At 41.4% G+C, this 13,851-nt stretch overlaps 1 protein-coding gene across 5 annotated transcripts in view; it reads left to right on the forward strand.

The window, feature by feature from the left end:
* The first annotated feature begins 2,768 nt into the window (after positions 1-2,768).
* SLFN11 (schlafen family member 11) overlaps positions 2,769-13,851 on the forward strand; it is a 30,354-nt gene continuing 19,271 nt past the window's right edge. Inside the window, exons 1-3 of one of the 5 annotated variants that reach the window (XM_003281359.2) lie at positions 2,769-2,916; positions 8,672-8,831; positions 9,299-9,415. The gene's annotated coding sequence lies outside the window, so the exon portion shown is untranslated. The remainder of the gene's footprint in view (positions 2,917-8,671; positions 8,832-9,298; positions 9,416-13,851) is intronic. The other 4 variants (XM_003281361.2, XM_003281358.2, XM_003281360.2 and 1 more) reach the window with 4 other exon arrangements.

Raw genomic sequence — 13,851 nt, forward strand, 5'->3', positions numbered from 1 at the left:
TCAAGGAAGTGCTAAGATTAGTCACCCATGTGAATAAGAAGCCAGGAGAGGAAAGATGGGGAAACCCAGATGACCAGACTTCTGTTAAGGAGGAAAGCAACAGAGGAAAACAGTGAAGGGGAACAGAAAGATGTAGCAAAGTGTTACAGAAAAGCCAACTGGATAGACAAAACTGCAGAAGGTAGAGGTTGGGGAGAACTGAAAGGGAAAACAAAATACTTGACATAGTCTTAAGTAGTAGAAGGCAATTGGAGAAAACTAAGTATCTACTGGCCTTGTCAACATCCAGACTTCTAAATACCCCTTACGAGAATCCAAAGAATGATGTGTGTAAGGGAAGATTTTATTTGCCCTTCCAGAAGAAATCAGTATCTATGTAAATCTTGAAAGATGAAATCAAAAGCTCATAATGATTCAGAATCAGTGCTTGCCCTGCTGTATTCTGTCTGAATGGTGAACTCTGGAAGCAGGGATTGTGTCTGTCTGGCCCTTTTTAGAGCTGGAAATGTAGTGGCTTTCATTAAATACTTGCTGTGAACTCTCTCTAAGACCAATTATTATCTTAGCATGTTTCAGTATCTTCTCTATCATAGGCTCTAGGTTCACTTGGAAAAAAATATAAGAAAATTCAACAGACTCAGCATTTGAAGTGTGCCATTGGTAGTTGTTTATGAAGTTACCAGATATTCGTATATGTGACAAATGAACAGCAGGATTATGAATTATCAAAGGAAAAAACATTTGCTGAGGTGAAAAACTCTGATGTTTGAGGAAGTTTTTATTTTTATAAACAAAATCTGATGTTCAAAGGCCCCTGTTTCTTACAATAACTATTGAGCCTCAGTTAACCAGAAATTTATGAACATCCATTTCCTGACTTTTTGCTTTAAACTTTTTCTCCACTCTGTTTCTAGCACAAGTTTGCCTGCTGTGTTGCAGAAATAAATTTATGTTGTACTCCGCCATAAAGTGATATATTTAATATTTTTATTCTTTGTTTTTGAAAATTATAAGTTCCTAAAAACATGCTATTAAACAATTAGACATTTTGTTATTAAATAAATGTGATCTGTAATTTCTTTGTGCAGAATGACTTGAAGTATTGTATTTAGTTTACATGCATTATGGGTTCATAATTAATATCCAATGAAAATACATTTTGTTATATTGTAAAAAAAGAATAATTTTAACAGTAAAAAAGAGAATTTTTTATATTTATCTGCATATTTACTATCTTCTGTGCCCTTCATTCTTTTTTGTAGATCTGAGTTTCATTCAGATATCATTTTCCTTCCAGCTAAAGAACTTCCTTTAATATTTTTTCATAAGAAAGATCGGCTGGTGACAAATTCCCTCAGATTTTCAGATTTCCTTTTTTTTTTTCGTCTGAAGTCATTACTTTGCCTCCATTTAGGTAGGTCTTTTTTTTGTGGTTGTTATAGGATTCTAGGTTGACAATCTTTTAGCGTGTTATAGATGCATGGTTCTGGATTTGGTACAGGTTTGCACAAACTCTGTAAACATGTTAAAGAAAAATGGAGAAGCTGCAACATGAGAATACAAAGATTTACTGAAATGAAAAGATGGTCATTGAAAGAAAGTGGGTTATGAAACAGCATGAACATTATGACCTCATTTTAACGAACGTGCGTTACATACACATACGTGTAATATGTATGTACATGTATCCCTATACACATTGTATATGTATACTGCAATCCGTTTTATTTTCTTACTTTCGCTTTCACTGGAGCTTGTATTAATCAGTCCGGCATTAACCGCTGCTCCCACCCTTGGGCCACTCCGCATCAGTGAGAACTGGGCCTCAGGCAGAGCCGCCCGGGGCTAGGGTCCTGCAACACTGGCAGCACTGAGCCCGGCCAAGGACGGGGAGTTGGCCAAAGAGAGGAGACTTACAAAATCCAAACACTCGGACAGAACCCTCGCGGGTTCTGACTGCAGCGGAGCAGAAAAGCAGAACGCTGGCCGGTTTTTTTCATATCAGGAGCAGTGTGACGGTTACCGGGGTTGACCAAGCACAGCGCACCGGCCGCCGTTAAATCCCACTCTGGCTCCGGGTCTGCGGAGCCTGCCTGGGCCGCAGGCTCCATAAACCCAGCCAGGAACCAAGCGCGGCCCAATCTGCACACCTGCCGCATTTTGGCAAGGGGTCGGGGGTCTGGAACAGAAGCGGAGGCCCAAATTCTTGCCTCGGTCTCCAAGACCCACTTTCTGGGGCGATGGAGAGAGAAGCCCAGCTTGGGGTCTGGGCAATTCGAGCGGGTTGGAAGGGGAAAGCTCTGGCGAGAGCTCAGCTGGACTCTCCCAGGGGTATCTGGAAGGTGGGACCGCAGGCACCGGGAGAGAAGAGGGTGCGAGGAAGGAACTGGCCCACCCCGTTGGGAGCGCAGGAGCCGACGGCTGCGCAGGCCTGGGAAGTTCTTCTCTTTCTTCATAATCTTTATTCTTTGTTTTGCTGTAATCCAGATAGATGAATAGATAGATGATAGGGAGGGAGAGATGGATGGAGGGAGCGAGGAGACGGAGGAAGGGTGGGAAGACGGGGGAGGAAAAAACCCCCAAATTCCCGGAAACTAAGAACCACGTGGCAACAGTCAGGAAGTTGGGAGCTTCTAGGCAATTTAACGCGGCAAAGAGTTCGCGGGCTTAGTAGACCCGCCCATTGGCGCTTGCATCCCCTGCGTGGGATGTGCATGGGATGACGTCAACCTGCTAGTATATAAGGACTCGACCTGGGCGCCTCCAGGGAAACGCTAAGGGGGCTTCGGACGCGCCGGAGCTTGAGAGGTCAGAGAGGGTCCCTGCACCTAGCCTGGGACTCCGGAGTTCCGTTTCTACCCGTCCTTCAGGGTCTAGTCCAGCGGCATCCGCGTCGGGCTGTAACTCGAGTGCCAGGTTCGAGAAGAGAGCAGCACCCGTCCCACCCCACCCCAGTCAGGGTGTGGGGTGTGGAGGGTGTGGGGAGGGGCTGGAGGGGTGCGGAGGGGCTGGGGGTGGAATGGAGTGGGGGTATCTGTACTTTTCTCCTCTGCGTGGGGGCCCAGCTAGTTTGCTCAGCAGGTTCCCTAAAAAGCGGACTATGGAGGACTGGGAGGCGGGGCGGGGGTGGGTAATGGGGGTAGAAGGCATTAGGGGGCGGGGCGGGCCTGACCTGTGCACCTGCTCCCGCTGGAAGTTGGAAGAGCCGCTGGCCAGCGAGCCGCGGTTTTTGCGGGGCGCAGAGCAGGAACCGAAGCCTGGAAGGCCACTGAGTGCACCTTGGTGGCTCCCAGGGCTGCAGGTCTCAGGTTTCAGAGTTATTGATATTGTAAACTTGAGAAACTAGTTCTACAGGTGTCTATGTGACCGACCAACCACTCTAAACTATTTTCCTTAATATAGAAACTAAAAAGCAGAATTAGAATTGCCATTGCCCTGAGGGGAGATTTATAATCTAGAGAGGGGAGAAATGAGAAAAATGTCTCCCTCTGGACAAGATCTGTAGAATACACGTGCTACCCCGGAAGGACAAAGAGCTCTAAGCTTTAGTTTTCCAAGAGGGCACGTCTGTCGCAGCCCACTTCCCTTTCTTTTCTTTTTTTTTAAATTAATTTTTAATTTCTGTGGGTACATAGTAGATGTATATGTTTATGGGTTACATGAGATATTTTAAGACAGGCATGTAATGTTTAATAATCACATCAGGGTAAATGGGGGTATCCATCACCTCAAGCATTTATCCTTTGTGTTACCAACACTCCAATTATGCTCTTTAGTTTTTTTATCTTATTTTATTTTATTTTTGTAGTTACATAGTGGATGTATATATTTATGGGGTACATGAGATGTTTTGATACAGACCTGCAATGTGAAATAAGCACACCATGGAGAATGGGGTATCCATCACCTCAAGCATTTATCCTTTGGGTTGCAAATAATCCAGTTACACTCTTTAAGTTATTTAAAAACGTACAATTAAGTTATCATTGACTGTAATAACTGTTGTGCTATGAAATAGTAGGTCTTATTCATTCTTTCTAATTCTTTTGTACCCATTAACTCTCCTCACCTCACCCCTTCCCTCCTACCACCCTTCCTCAGGTAGTCAACCTTCTGCTCTTAGAATACAATTGTTTTGATTTTTAGATGCCACAAATAAGTGAGAACATGTGATGTTTGTCTTTCTGTGCCTGGCTTATTTCATTTAACATAATGATTTCAAGTTCCGTTCGTGTTGTTGCAAGTGATTGGATCTCATTCTTTTCCATGGCTGAATAGTACTCCACTGTGCATATGCACATCATTTTCTTTATCCATTCATCTGTTGATGGACGCTTAGAATGCTTCCAAATCTTAGCTATTGTAAACAGTGCTGCAAGAAACGTAGGAGTGCAGATGTCTCTTGGATATACTGATTTCCTTTCTTTTGGGTGAATACTTAGGAGTAGAATTGCTGAATTGTGTGGTAGCTTTATTTTTAGTTTTCTGAGGAACTTCCAAACTGTTCTCCATAATAGTTGTACTAATTTACATTCTCACCAACACTGTTTGAGGGTTCCCTTTTCTTCACATCCTTGCCAGCATTTGTTATTGCCTGTCTTTTGGATAAAAGCCATTTTAACTTGGATGAGATGGTATCTCGTTGTAGTTTGGATTTGCATTTTTCTGATGATCAGTGATGTTGAGCACCTTTTCACATGACTGTTTGCCATTTGTCTTCTTTTGAGAAATGTCTATTCAAATCTTTTGTCCATTTTTCAATAAGATTAGTAGATTTTTTTTCCTATAGAGTTGGAGCTCCTGATATATTCTGGTTATTACTCCCTTGTTGGATGGGTAGTTTGCAAATATTTCCTCCCATTTTATGGGTTGTCTTTTCACTTTGTTGATTGTGTTCTTTGCTGTGCAGAAGCTTTTTAACTTGATGTGATCCCATTTGTCCATTTTTGCTTTGGTTGCCTGTGCTTGTGGGGTATTGCTCAATGAATTTTTGCCCAGATCAATGTCCTGGAGATCTTCCCCAATGTTTACTTGTAGTATTTTCACAGTGTGAGGTCTTAGATTTAAGTCTTTAATCCATTTTGATTTGATTTTTGTATGTGGCAAGAGTTAGGAGTCTAGTTTCATTGTTCTGCAGATAGATATCCAGTTTCCCAGTGCCATTTATTGAAGAGAATGTCTTTTTCCTAGTGTATGTTCTTGGCATCTTTGTGAAAAATGAGTTCACTATAGGTGTGTGTATTTGTGTCTGGGTTCTCTATTCTGTTCCATTGGTCTATGTGTCTGTTTTTATGTCAGTATCATGCTATTTTGGTTCCTATAGCTCTGTAGTATAATTTGAGGTCAGGTAATGTGATTCCTCCAGTTTTGTTCTTTTTGCCTAGGATAACTTTGGCTATTATAGGTCTTTTGTGATTCTATATAAATTTTAGGATTGTTTTCTCTGTTTCTGTGAAGAATGTCATTGATATTTTAATAGAGATAGCAGTGAATCTGTAGATTGCTTTGGGAAGTATGGATATTTTAACAATATTGATTCTTCCAATCCATGAACATGGGCTACCTTTCCATATTTTGGCTCTTCAATTTCTTTCATCATCATTTTATAGTTTTCATTGTAGAGATCTTTCATTTATTTGGTTAATTCCTAGGTATTTAATTTTATTTGTGGCTATTGTAAGTGGGATTACTTTATATCTTTTTCAGATTGTTCACTATTGGTATATAGACATGCTATTGATTTTTGTAGGTTGATTTTGTATCCTGCAACTTTACTGAATTTGTTTATCAGTTCTAATAGTTATCTGGTGTAGTCTTTAGATTTTTTCCAAATATAAGATCATATCATCTGCAAACAAGGATAATTTGGCTTCTTCCTTTCCAATTTAGATGACCTTTATTTCTTTCTCTTGTCTAATTGCTCTAGCTAGGATTTCTATGTTGAATAACAATGGTGAAAGTGAGGATTCTTATAGTGTTCCAGAGATCTTAGAGGAAAGGCTTTCAGTGTTTCCCCACTCAGTATGCTACTAGCTGTAAGTCTGTCATACATGGATTTTATTATGTTGTGGTATGTTCCTTCTATACCCAGTTTTTTGAGGCGTTTTCCATGAAGGGATAATGAGTTTTATTAAGTGCTTTCTCAGCATCAGTTGAAATGATCCTGTGGCATTTGTCCTTCATTCTGTTGATATGATGTATCACATTGACTGATTTGCATATGTTGAACCATCCTTGCATCCCTGAAATAAATAGCACTTAGTCATGATAAATGATCTTTTTAATGTATTGTTGAATTAAGTTTGCTAGTATCTTGCTGAGATACTGGTCTGTAGTTTTTTTTTCTTTGATGTGTCTTTGGTTTTGGTATCAGTAATACTGGCCTCATAGAATGAGTTTGGAAGTATTCCCTCCTTCTCTATTTTTTGAATAGTTTGAGTAAGATTGGTATTAGTTCTTTAACTGTTTAGTAGAATTCAGTGGTGAAGCCATCAGGTCCCAGGCTTTTCTTTGCTGGAGACTTTTTATTATGGCTTTGTTCTCATTACTTCTTATTGGTTTGTTCAGGTTTTGGATTTTTCATGGTTCAATCTTGGTAGGTTGTATGTGTCGAAGAATTTATTTCCTCTAGATTTTCCAATTTATTGGCATACAGTTGCTCATAGTAGCCACTAACGATCCTTTGAATTTCTGCAGTATCAGTTGTATTGTCTCCTTTTTCATCTCTGATTTCGTTTATTTGGATATTCTCCTTTTTTTCTCAGGTAGCCTGGTAAAGGTTTGTCAATTTTGTTTATCTTTTCAAACAATCAACAGGTGGTGACGCCAGCCAAGCTGTGTTCTTTTCTTCAGAGTGGCAAGTTCCCCCAGGCCCTAGGTGGGTTCACAGATGCTATCCAGGAGCCAGGGACTGGAGTAAGAAAACCTTAGAAGTCTACCTGGTGTTCCATTCTACTGGGGCTGAGCTGGCTCTCAAATCATGAGACACAGTCCTTCCCACTCTTCCCTCCTTTTTCCACAGGTAGAGGAGATCACCCTGTGGCCATCATGACCATGGGTTCACAGGGAGTACTGTTAGCTATCGCTGATATTCACTTAAAGCCCAAGGGCTCTTTAGTCAACTTGTGGTGAATGCTACCAGGTCTGGGACTCACTCTTCAGGGCAGTGGACTCCCCTCTGGCCCAGGACGGGTCCAGAAATGCTGTCCAAGGGCCTACTTGGTGCTCTACCCCTGTGGCTAAGCTGGTACCTGCGGTGCAAGACAAAGTCCCCTTTACTTTTCCCTCTGCTTTTCTCAAGCAGAAAGAGTCTCTGCCTGTACGCACCACAGCTGGGATTGTGCTGAGTCTCACCTGAAGCCAGCAGAGTCTCACCCAAGACCCACGACATATTACCTGGGTATCGTTGCTGATTATTCAGGGACCAAGGGCTCTTTAGTCAGTAGGTGATAGATCCTTCCAGGATTGGGTCCTTCCCTTTAAGGCAGCAGTTTCTCTTCTGGCCCACAGTGTGTCTAGAAATGTTGTCCAGGAGATAGGGTCTGGAATGGGTGTCTCATGAGCCTGACCAGTGTGCTATCCTACTGTGTCTGAGCTGACATCCAAGATGCAAGACAGAAGTCCTCTTTAGTCTTCTCTCTTCTCTCCTCAAATGGAAGGAAGGGATCCTTCTGGAGCTGAGAGTCACACTGTCTGGGGTTGGGGGAGGGGTGGTGCAAGCACTCTCTTAGTCGCCCCAGCTGGTATCTCAGTAGGTTGTGTGCCCTCCAAGCCTCCTGGCTCTGATCTCAGCTCAGCACTAGGACTTGCCTAGGAGTTTCAGTCCTTGTGGCCTAGAATGCCTTTTAAGTTTATTTAGAGCCCCATAGCACTTCAGCTACAGTGGCGAGGCTTGCTGGAACTCAGGTTTCACCTGCTGAGATGGACAATTTCCGTCTCACTAGGGCTGGTCCAAATTCTGCCTCCATCAGCAGGTATAAGCTAGATTCAGTGTGGTTTTGCTTACCACTGTAACGGGGCAGTACTGAGTTCAATGCAAAGTCTCACAATTGCTGTGCCCTCCCGTCCCCAAGCACACAGATTTCTCTGCACCGCGTGGTCACTGCTGGAGAAGGAGGATGGCAGGTGGAGCCTTCTATTACACCATCTTGTTCTGCCCTCCCATTTCCCTTTCTGTTCAGTTTCTATCTGAGGCTAGCCAATCCCCTGTGATCTAGGGGAGATGGGTGGGAGGATGGAAGGAAAGGGGAAGTAAAACAAAAAAATAGGAACCACCCAGAAGCATACAGAAAATTGGGCACTATTAGACAATTCGACATTGCAAAGTTTTCCCAGGCTAATTCCTCACCTTTTAGGGAGTTTGCTGAGCAAACTAGGTAAGCCTTCCTGGCAGGGGAGAAATGCACAGATGCTACCCACGGAGCCCCCACTTGGGGGTGGTTGTCCCTGTATGTCCACGTCAGAGTCACTGCTCCATCAGGGGTCCTGCAGGACTAGATCCTGGGGCATGGGGAGAAATGGGGACAGCTAATAAATGGAAACCATACAGCTAATGAATGGAAACCATACAGCTAATTAATGGAAACCGTACAGCTAATAAATGGCAGAGCTGGGATTTGAACCTAGAAAACTGAGTCTTAATCCTTGACCTCTGCTACCTCTGTCTACGTAGGTTTCTGTATACATAGCCTTCGGGACTGCTTTTGGTGGAAAGAGATAGCAGGTGGTGCTAATTCACTGTGTTGGTGGGAACTCTGGCTAAACTGAAAGGTTTGAAAAAGTTATCCTGTAAACCGACTAGAATCAGGTGCTTTTGTTTCTGAAGTGCTTTTGTAAGTGTCCTGAGTTTCTTTTCTGAATTCTTAATTTCTTATTGACTTAGTTTAATTTTATTTAGGATTTCAAATTTATATGGAAAAATATCTCTACCTTACAAAGAATGTGCAAGTGATGCTGATTATAATTCCTTTAATCCTAAGGAAAGAGCTTGGGATGGAGCTCCCTAAGCCTTTTTTGCCTGCAAAAGAATCTAAGCAGATGGTGGGGTTCCTGTTTAAATACAGTTGCCAATGAAAAACTATCATCTATTGGCTTTGACAATAAAGTTTATGGGCCAGAGAAAATATTTAACTTTGAAATCCCTATACATTGAAAGGAATATTTTACAAATAACTTGACAAAGATGTTTCAATGGTCTTGGAATGCAGAATGGAATTTTGAGAAATAGAAATTTGTAGGCAAGGGTCTAAACTAGGCAAGGTGGTAAGAATGTGGATTTTTTTTTTTTTTTTTGAGACAGATTCTTACTTTGACCCCCAGGCTGGAGTGCAGTGGCACGATCTTGGTTCACCACAATCTCGTCTCCAAGGCTCAGGTGATTCTCCCACCTCAGCCTCCTGAGTAGCTGGGACCACAGGTGAGCACCACCACACCTGCCTAATTTTTGTATTTTTTGAGGAGACAAGATTTCACCATGATGCCCAGACTCATCTCAAACTCCTAGGCTCAAGTGATCTGCCTGCCTCAGCCTCCCAAAGTGCTGGGATTATGGGCATGAGCCACCGAACCCGGCCCAGCCTTCACTTTTATCTAACAAATTTCTTCTAAATGTCTTCACACCTCAGTCATCTCATTCCTTCTGTCACCTGCAATAACATCCACCTTAGCTGTTCAGAGTTACTAGCACCCACTGAGATTTGTAATTTCTTTTTTTTTTTTCAAACTAAGATATTTTATTTTATTTTTTAATTTTTTTTTATTATACTTTAGGGTTTTAGGGTACATGTGCACAATGTGCAGGTTTGTTACATATGTATCCATGTGCCATGTTGATTTCCTGCACCCATTAACTCGTCATTTAGCATTAGGTGTATCTCCTAATGCTGTCCCTCCCCCCTCCCCCAACCCCACAACAGTCCTCGGAGTGTGATGATCCCCTTCCTGTGTCCATGAGTTCTCATTGTTCAATTCCCACCTATGAGTGAGAACATGCGGTGTTTGGTTTTTTGTCCTTGCGATAGTTTACTGAGAATGATGTTTTCCAGTTTCATCCATGTCCCTACAAAGGACACGAACTCATCATTTTTTATGGCTGCATAGTATTCCATGGTGTATATGTGCCACATTTTCTTAATCCAGTCTATCGTTGTTGGACATTTGGGTTGGTTCCAACTCTTTGCTATTGTGAATAGTGCCGCAATAAACATACGTGTGCATGTGTCTTTATAGCAGCATGATTTATAGTCCTTTGGGTATATACCCAGTAATGAGATGGCTGGGTCAAATGGTATTTCTAGTTCTAGATCCCTGAGGAATCACCACACTGACTTCCACAATGGTTGAACTAGTTTACAGTCCCACCAACAGTGTAAAAGTGTTCCTATTTCTCCACATCCTCTCCAGCACCTGTTGTTTCCTGATTTTTTAATGATGGCCATTCTAACTGGTGTGAGATGGTATCTCACTGTGGTTTTGATTTGCATTTCTCTGATGGCCAGTGATGATGAGCATTTCTTCATGTGTTTTTTGGCTGCATAAATGTCTTCTTTTGAGAAGTGTCTGTTCATGTCCTCTACCCACTTTTTGATGGGGTTGTTTGTTTTTTTCTTGTAAATTTGTTTGAGTTCATTGTAGATTCTGGATATTAGCCCTTTGTCAGATGAGTAGGTTGCAAAAATTTTCTCCCATTCTGTAGGTTGCCTGTTCACTCTGATGATAGTTTCTTTTGCTGTGCAGAAGCTCTTTAGTTTAATGAGATCCCATTTGTCGATTTTGGCTTTTGTTGCCATTGCTTTTGGTGTTTTAGACATGAAGTCCTTGCCCATGCCTATGTCCTGAATGGTATTGCCTAGGTTTTCTTGTAGGATTTTAATGGTTTTAGGTCTAACATATAAGTCTTTAATCCATCTTGAATTAATTTTTGTATAAGGTGTAAGGAAGGGATCCAGTTTCAGCTTTCTACATATGGCTAGCCAGTTTTCCCAGCACCATTTATTAAATAGGGAATCCTTTCCCCATTTCTTGTTTTTGTCAGGTTTGTCAAAGATCAGATAGTTGTAGCTATGCGGCATCATTTCTGAGGGCTCTGTTCTGTTCCATTGATCTATGTCTCTGTTGTGGTACCAGTACCATGCTGTTTTGGTTACTGTAGCCTTGTAGTATAGTTTAAAGTCAGGTAGCGTGATGCCTCCAGCCTTGTTCTTTTGGCTTAGGATTGACTTGGCGATGCGGGCTCTTTTTTGGTTCCATATGAACTTTAAAGTAGTTTTTTCCAATTCTGTGAAGAAAGTCATTGGTAGCTTGATGGGGATGGCATTGAATCTATAAATCACCTTGGGCAGTATAGCCATTTTCACGATATTGATTCTTCCAACCCATGAGCATGGAATGTTCTTCCATTTGTTTGTATCCTCTTTTATTTCATTGAGCAGTGGTTTGTAGTTCTCCTTGAAGAGGTCCTTCACATCCCTTGTAAGTTGGATTCCTAGGTATTTTATTCTCTTTGAAGCAATTGTGAATGGGAGTTCACTCATGATTTGGCTCTCTGTTTGTCTGTGATTGGTGTACAAGAATGCTTGTGATTTTTGTACATTAATTTTGTATCCTGAGACTTTGCTGAAGTTGCTAATCAACTTAAGGAGATTTTGGGCTGAGACAATGGGGTTTTCTAGATATACAATCATGTCATCTGCAAACAGGGACAATTTGACTTCCTCTTTTCCTAATTGAATACCCTTTATTTCCTTCTCCTGCCTGATAGCTCTGGCCAGAACTTCCAGCACTATGTTGAATAGGAGCGGTGAGAGAGGGCATCCCTGTCTTGTGCCAGTTTTCAGAGGGAATGCTTCCAGTTTTTGCCCATTCAGTATGATATTGGCTGTGGGTTTGTCATAGATAGCTCTTATTATTTTGAGATACGTCCCATCAATACCTAATTTATTGAGAGTTTTTAGCATGAAGGGTTGTTGAATTTTGTCAAAGGCCTTTTCTGCATCTATTGAGATAATCATGTGGTTTTTGTCTTTGGTTCTGTTTGTATGCTGGATTACATTTATTGATTTGTGGATGTTGAACCAGCCTTGCATCCCAGGGATGAAGCCCACTTGATCATGGTGGATAAGCTTTTTGATGTGCTGCTGGATTTGGTTTGCCAGTATTTTATTGAGGATTTTTGCATCAATGTTCATCAAGGATATTGGTCTGAAATTCTCTTTTTTGGTTAAGTCTCTGCCAGGTTTTGGTATCAGGACGATGCTGGCTTCATAAAATGTGTTAGGGAGGATTCCCTCTTTTTCTATCGATTGGAATAGTTTCAGAAGGAATGGTACCAGTTCCTCCTTGTACCTCTGGTAGAATTCAGCTGTGAATCCATCAGGTCCTGGACTCTTTTTGGTTGGTAAGCTATTGATTATTGCCACAATTTCAGAACCTGTTATTGGTCTATTCAGAGATTCAACTTCTTCCTGGTTTAGTCTTGGGAGGGTGTATTTGTCGAGGAATTTATCCATGTCTTCTAGATTTTCTAGTTTATTTGCATAGAGGTGTTTGTAGTATTCTCTGATGGTAGATTGTATTTCTGTGGGATCGGTGGTGATATCCCCTTTTTCGTTTTTTATTGCATCTATGTGATTCTTCTCTCTTTTCTTCTTTATTAGTCTTGCTAGCGGTCCATCAATTTTGTTGATCCTTTCAAAAAACCAGCTCCTGGATTCATTAATTTTTTGAAGGGTTTTTTGTGTCTCTATTTCCTTCAGTTCTGCTCTGATTTTAGTTATTTCTAGCCTTCTGCTAGCTTTTGAATGTGTTTGCTCTTGCTTTTCTAGTTGTTTTAATTGTGATGTTAGGGTGTCAATTTTGGATCTTTCCTGCTTTCTCTTGTGGGCATTTAGTGCTATAAATTTCCCTCTACACACTGCTTTGAACGTGTCCCAGAGATTCTGGTATGTTGTGTCTTTGTTCTCGTTGGTTTCAAAGAACATCTTTATTTCTGCCTTCATTTCATTATGTACCCAATAGTCATTCAGGAGCAGGTTGTTCAGTTTCCATGTAGTTGAGCGGTTTTGAGTGAGTTTCTTAATCCTGAGTTCTAGTTTGATTGCACTGTGGTCTAAGAGACAGTTTGTTATAATTTCTGTTCTTTTACATTTGCTGAGGAGAGCTTTACTTCCAACTATGTGGTCAATTTTGGAATAGGTGTGGTGTGGTGCTGAAAAAAATGTATATTCTGTTGACTTGGGGTGGAGAGTTCTGTAGATGTCTATTAGGTCCACTTTATGTAGAGCTGAGTTCAATTCCTGGATATCCTTGTTAACTTTCTGTCTCGTTGATCTGTCTAATGCTGACAGTGGGGTGTTAAAATCTCCCATTATTATTGTGTGGGAGTTTAAGTCCCTTTGTAGGTCACTGAGGACTTGCTTTATGAATCTGGGTGCTCCTGTGTTGGGTGCATATATATTTAGGATAGTTAGCTCTTCTTGTTGAATTGATCCCTTTACCATTATGTAATGGCCTTCTTCGTCTCTTTTGATCTTTGTTGGCTTAAAGTCTATTTTATCAGAGACTAGGATTGCAACCCCTGCCTTTTTTTGTTTTCCATTTGCTTGATAGATCTTCCTCCATCCCTTTATTTTGAGTCTATGTGTGTCTCTGCACGTGAGATGGGTTTCCTGAATACAACACACTGATGGGTCCTGACTCCTTATCCAGTTTGCCAGTCTGTGTCTTTTGGTTGGAGCATTTAGCCCATTTACATTTAACGTTAATATTGTTATGTGTGAATCTGATCCTGTCATTATGATGTTAGTTGGTTATTTTGCTCGTTAGTTGCTATAGTTTCTTCCTAGCCTCGATGGT

This window comes from Nomascus leucogenys, unplaced genomic scaffold, assembly GCF_006542625.1.
Source record: "Nomascus leucogenys isolate Asia unplaced genomic scaffold, Asia_NLE_v1 Super-Scaffold_391, whole genome shotgun sequence".
NCBI lineage: Eukaryota > Metazoa > Chordata > Mammalia > Primates > Hylobatidae > Nomascus > Nomascus leucogenys.